At 50.1% G+C, this 6,016-nt stretch overlaps 1 protein-coding gene across 5 annotated transcripts in view; it reads left to right on the top strand.

Moving 5' to 3' along the window:
- Usp35 (ubiquitin specific peptidase 35) overlaps positions 1-6,016 on the top strand; it is a 29,403-nt gene that overhangs the window by 2,690 nt on the left and 20,697 nt on the right. For 3 of the 5 annotated variants that reach the window (XM_045145375.1, XM_045145371.1, XM_045145372.1), the window contains exon 2: positions 2,522-2,577. The exons of the other annotated variants lie outside the window; for them this stretch is intronic. The gene's annotated coding sequence lies outside the window, so the exon portion shown is untranslated. The remainder of the gene's footprint in view (positions 1-2,521; positions 2,578-6,016) is intronic. 5 annotated transcript variants of the gene reach the window in all.

Raw genomic sequence — 6,016 nt, 5'->3', positions numbered from 1 at the left:
GGCGTTTCTGCAGAAGCAGCTCCATCAGCAGTGTGTGTCCTTTTCTCCTTCCCCAGGCAGTGCCCGTTCCTTCTCTCAATGCCAAGTGGGCAAGTAAGAGACTCATGACTAACTGCTGCAGCCCTCATCTTTTTTTTCTTTAATAATATTGATTTATTTATTTGTGTGTGTGAGAGAGAGAGAATGGGAGCGCCAGGGCCTCTGGTCACTGCAAACAAACTCCAGACGCATGCTGCACCATGTGCATCTGGTTTACATGGGCACTGGATCATTGAACCTGGGTCCTTAGGCTTCACAGGCAAGTGCCTTAGCTGCTAAGCTATCCCTTTAGCCCAGCCCTCGTCTTTTTTTGTTGTTGGTTTTGAGGCAGGGTCTCTTGCCCAGGCTTATCTGGAACCACTATGTCGCCCAGGCTGGCTTTGAACTCGCAGAATCCACGCACTTCAATCTGTCAAGTGCTGGGATTCAAGGTGTGTCCATAGTCACTATGTCTGACCTCATCTCTCTCTCTCTCTTTTTTTTTTTTTTTTTTTTTGAGGTAAGGTCTTGCTGTAGCCCAGGCTGGCCTGGAATTCAGTCAGTAATTTCAGGCTGGCCTTGAACTCACAAGAGATCTTCCTACCACTGCCTCCTGAGTGCTGTGATTAAAGGCGTGTGCCACCACACCTGGCTGCTCTCATTCTTCTTCTTCTTCTTCTTTTTTTTAATTCCATGTTAATACCATGCTCAGACTAGCTCCCATTCTCCAGTGAGAAGGCTGAGGTGTCAGGCAAGAATTTGCCCCTGGTGACCTGGTGCCTTCAGAACAGAAGGCCTGGGTCTCATCCCCGAGTGAGAGCTTTGCCGAGGGAAGGTGACTGATGCTCAGTGCTGTGCTTGGCACGGGGCAGCTCGTTTGGGTCAGAGCCTAGGCGGATAGGCCGTCTCCTCATCTGGAGCCTAGCAAGGGAACCGGGCCTCCCGTGAGGAGAGCTGGCGGCTTGCAGCTCCTCCTGGAGGCTCTGATCCTGTCCCCGCCGTACTCCTCATTCTCCACGGCAGCCCTCCCTCCTTCTGTGGCCTATGATGGAGTCAAGCCTCCAAAACCTTTTCTGCATGAATGCCTCCAAGATGTCACTGAGTGGTTTTGCCGGTGACCATGGTGACAGCTGACCTGCCTGCTTGCATGGGAGTGGGGGCAGGTAGCGGGGCTTGAATGGTGTGACTGAACAGGGCTGGCCTTGGAGATTGGAGCGCCCAGTGTGGCACCGACTGATGGGGCTCACGGCTGCCAAGCGCAGCCCACCTGAAACAGAAACAGGTAGAACAGCAAGCAGCAGGAAACTCTCAGCCGTTGATCTCTCCGTTTCCTGTGGCTTAGTCCAATATCTTGTATCCTCATGTTTTAAACACTAAGCCCACGGACGTTCCTCACTCAGGGTCACACAACAGAGGAGGATTTCTACTCTGATTGTCTTTCTTCTTGTGCCTGCCCCATGCCCTGGTCCTGCACACATGATGCCAAAATCTCATCCATTATACTTTTTTCTTCTTTCAGTCTCAGTACCAGGCTTTTAAATTTTTTTTATTTATTTATAAATAAATAAGGGAGAGAGAGAAGGGAGGGAGGGAGAGAATGGACATGCCAGGGCCTGTAGCCACTGCAAATAAATTCCAGATGCATGTGCCACCATGTACATATGACCTGTTTGGGTATTGGGGAATTGAACCTGGGTCCTTAGGCTTTGTAAGTAAGCATCTTAGTCGCTAAGCCATCTCTGCAGCCCAGTATTAGCCTTTTTTTTTAATGTCTTGGGTTGAAATTATGTCCCATTTAATAAACTACAGGACCCCTGGGCTCTGGGAGGCTGGCCACAGTAACTGCCATGTCACAGGTACTGCCTAGCAAAGAGGACCAAAGCTGAAGGGAGGAGACTGTTTTTGTTTTTGTTTTTTCCTGTGGTGCTGGAGACTAGTCCATGGCCCTGGGCATGCTAAGCAAGCACTCTTATCACTGAGTTGTGCCCACAACCCAGAAACTACGTTTAAAAAATAATTATTTATTTGCAAACACAGAGAGAAAAACAGGGAGGGAGTGAGACAGAGGAAGAATGGGCACGTCAAGGCCTTTTGCTGCTGCAAACAAACTCCAAATGCATGTGCCACTTGGTGCATCTGGCATTATGTGGGTGCCAGGGAATTGAACCGGGGCTGTGAGGCATTGCAAGCTAGTGCCTTAACCGCTGAACCATCTCTCCAGCCCCAGAGGCCAGGTTTTAAAGGTCTCCTGAGATCATGCCTTAGATTGGTGTTCTTCACAGCACATCTGCCTCCACTAGTAGGCTGGCATCTCTTAAAGGGCTGGGATTAAAGTTTGCTCAGAATTTCCTCCTGCCCAACACCATGCTAGGGGCTTTATGTCCTCTTCATGGCCTGTGAAAACCAGCAGGATGCTCAAGGAGCACAAGGAGTCCTTTGAGTAACCAAAATGCTTCTCCAAATAAAAACACCCAGTCTAACTTATCATTTCTCTGCCTCCTAGTTCAGTAGGCCTGGGCTGAACCCTGGACATCTGAAACCTCTCTACCCCAAGATGAGGTAGGATCTTGCTCTAGCTCAGGCTAACCTGGAATTCACTATGTCGTCTCAGGATGACCTCAATCCTCCTACCTCTGTCTCTCAAGTGCTGGGGTTGAATGTGTGTTCCACCACGCCTAGCTTGAGTATTAAGTCTTTATAGAAAGAAGGAAGGAGATTGCAGAGATAGCTTAGTAGTTAAGGAGCTTGCTGGCAAAGCCACAGGACCCAGGTTCGATTCCCCAGTACCTAGGTAAAGCCAGATGCACAAGGTGGTGCACATGTCTGGCATTCATTTGCAATGACTAGAAGCCCTGGTGCACCCATTCTCTCTGTCTCTCAAATAAATAAAATATTATTTCTAAAAAATATATTTTATTTATTTGAGAGAGAGAAAGAGGCAGAGAGAGGCCTCCAGCCACTACACACGAACTCCAGAAGTATGCGCCCCCTTGTGCATCTGGCTTATGTGGGTCCGAGAGATTCGAACCAGGATCCTTTGGCTTTGCAGGCAAACCCCTTAACTGCTAAGCCATCTCTCCAGGCCCATCAAATAAGTAAAATATTCTTTTTTGTTTGTTTGTTTGTTTTTTTTGAGGTAGGGTCTCACTCTGGTTCAGGCTGACCTGGAATTAACTCTGTCATCTCAGGGTGGCCTTGAACTCATGGCGATCCTCCTACCTCTGCCTCCCGAGTGCTGGGATTAAAGGCATGCGCCACCACGCCCGGCAAGTAAAATATTCTTAAAAAGGGAGGAAGGAAGGAAGGAAGGGAGGGAGGAAAGACAGAAGAACAAGCAAGCATGCAACCCAGCTACCCAGGTGTTGTGGTTCGCGTTTGTAACCCTAGCGCTAGAAGGCTGAGGTAGGAGAATCATCATTAGTTGGAGGCCGACCTGGGTTACGGAGTTCGTTCCAGAGCAGCCCAGACTAGAGTGAGACCCTGCCTCAAAAACAAGTAAACATGAACAACCACTCCAAACAGAACAAAAACCAACAGCAAAGAAATGGAACCAGGTATGGTGATACACCCTTGTCTCAGCGCTTGAAAGGTAGAGGAGGCAGGAGGATTGAGAGTTCAAGGTCAGCCTCAATCACATAGTGAACTCATGCCTGTCCTGGGCTACATAAGATCCCATGCGAAAGAAACAACAAAAAGAACACAGAAACAAAAATATGTATTTCTTAAAACAAAGTATAAAAGCAGAAGCCATGGGACAAAATGGAAAAGTTGAGCCATACATTTAGGAAATAGGCTGGAGGTATAGCTCAACACGTGCCTAGCATACGTGAGGCCCTGAGTTCAATGTTCAGCACTGTCAAAGAAAAAGAAAACTTCACAGTGAGATGTTAAGAACATTAGAGCTTTTTGTTTGTTTGTTTGTTTGTGTTTTTCTAGGTAGGGTCTCGCTCTAGCCCAGGCTGACGTGGAATTCACTATGAATTCTCAGGGTGGTCTCAAACTCACAGCAGTTCTCCTACCTCTGCCTCCCAAGTGCTGGATATTAGAGCTTTTTTTTTTTTTTTTTTTTTCTTCGAGGTAGGGTCACACTCTAGCCCAGGCTGACCTGGAATTCACTATGGAGTTTCAGGGTGGCCTCGAACTCATAGCGATCCTCCTACCTCTGCCTCCCATGTGCTGGGATTAAAGGCGTGCGCCACCACACCTGGGGTTTTGGATATTAGAGCTTTTGAGGAGAAGACTCAGGTGTCTCAGATAGCCAGGCCAGCCACCCATCTGGGCTGCAGCACACACTGCAATCACAGTGAACGCTGAAGAGGCACTGAGGAGGTGCCAGGCACTGCGAAGTAAGCCTGGTGCCTGCCCCACGGGCCTCACATGCTGCTGAAGCAGACTTTTAAACAAAAGGGCACCTGGCATCCCACTTGCAGTAATGGGGCTTTGGTCACAGTTGAGAACTAGGACACAGGAGGACACATCTATAGAGCGTGGCACATTTGGGTTCTAAAATAGCTTGAGTTCTGAATGAAGTCTTCTAGCCTATTGTCCGGGAAATGCCTGGCTTGTTTTCCCACAACTGCAGGTGTGAAACTTCCAGTAGTTTTCACTTAGCCAATAAACTAAGCATCTACTATATGCTGAGCCTTATGTCTGGTAATACCTATAAAAAGACACAAAGAAATGGGCCTGCCTTCTGGCATGGCTGGGAGCTGGGTATCATGAAGTAAGCCGGCTGTACTCATGAAGAGCAACGCGACTCAGGAGAAAAATGGGTTAGCATGGGGCAACAGTTTCCATGGACCCGCCCAGGTGGAGGAGAGTAAGGTGCCCACTCGCTTTGCATTTACTCAGCTACCCAGACCTACTGTGTGCTGGGGAGCGAGCCTGGTGAACAGAACTTGGCCCCAGGAACCCTCCACAGTATCAAGGGCCCCATTGAAGTGATCATAAGTGCTACAGAGGAGAGGGACAAGATGTTTAACTAGGAGGTCTGACTCAGGCAGGGAAGTCGGGGCCTGTCTCTTTTTTTTTTTTTTAATTATTTATTTATTTATTTGAGAGCGACAGACACAGAGAGAAAGACAGAGGGAGAGAGAGAATGGGCGTGTCAGGGCTTCCAGCCTCTGCAAACGAACTCCAGACGTGTGCGCCCCCTTGTGCATCTGGCTAACGTGGGACCTGGGGAACCGAGCCTCGAACTGGGGTTGCTAGGCTTCACAGGCAAGCGCTTAACCGCTAAGCCATCTCTCCAGCCCCAAGGGGCCTGTCTTTCTTGAAGGAGTGAGCGAGCTTTGGCCGAGGTTCCCAGTGCTAAGCTATGCAAGCAGGGCCGTACAGGACCACAGTGAGCCAAGGAGCCAGGGCCGGTGAGGGCTGAGAGTTGAGAAGCCGGCAGGGCGGGGGTATGGAGGGCTGTGGAGCCAGGCGGGGTGGGAGGGCCTGAGCATGGACGGGAGGTGTTGGGCCTCCGTGGAGCGCACTGGGTGCCATCTTCCCCGGCACTAAGTGGTGGCAGCTGTTGGGAACCAGCTGTAGGTGGTCTAGGAATGGAAGGGAGGGAGGGGGAGGTTCATCTAGGAAAAGGAGTTTGCCTGGTGATAGTGGTGGCGGCAGGGGCTCAGAGAGGGGATGTGTCAGGCAGAGGGCACAACACCCATAAGTAGTGGAGTTTGCAGAGGTATGTGTTTGGGAAAGGGGCAGGAAGTTAAGTGGGTGCAGAGGGATCCTCGTCAGCCCCACTGTGTTGCGCCCCTCCCATTCCATCTCCCCCACAGGATGTGGCTTGCTCAAGCCTCTTAGGCTCCTAGATCCAGCACCTGCCGCCCTAGGAGTGGCTGAGGTCATCAGGGAGGTCGGGGTACCCCAGGACAGAAGGGTATGAGTGAGGGGAGTTGCTCCTAGCAGAAGCAGTAAGAGCTACGACTCCCTGGGGTTTGGTAGATGTCATGTGCATTACCCCCGCCTCAGAGAAGTATTCTTGCCTCATTTCACCGAGGAG

This window comes from Jaculus jaculus, chromosome 3 (assembly GCF_020740685.1).
Source record: "Jaculus jaculus isolate mJacJac1 chromosome 3, mJacJac1.mat.Y.cur, whole genome shotgun sequence".
Taxonomy (NCBI): Eukaryota; Metazoa; Chordata; class Mammalia; order Rodentia; family Dipodidae; genus Jaculus; species Jaculus jaculus.
The sequence above is the reverse complement of the archived record's forward strand: the minus strand, read 5'-3'. Positions and strand labels throughout refer to the sequence as shown.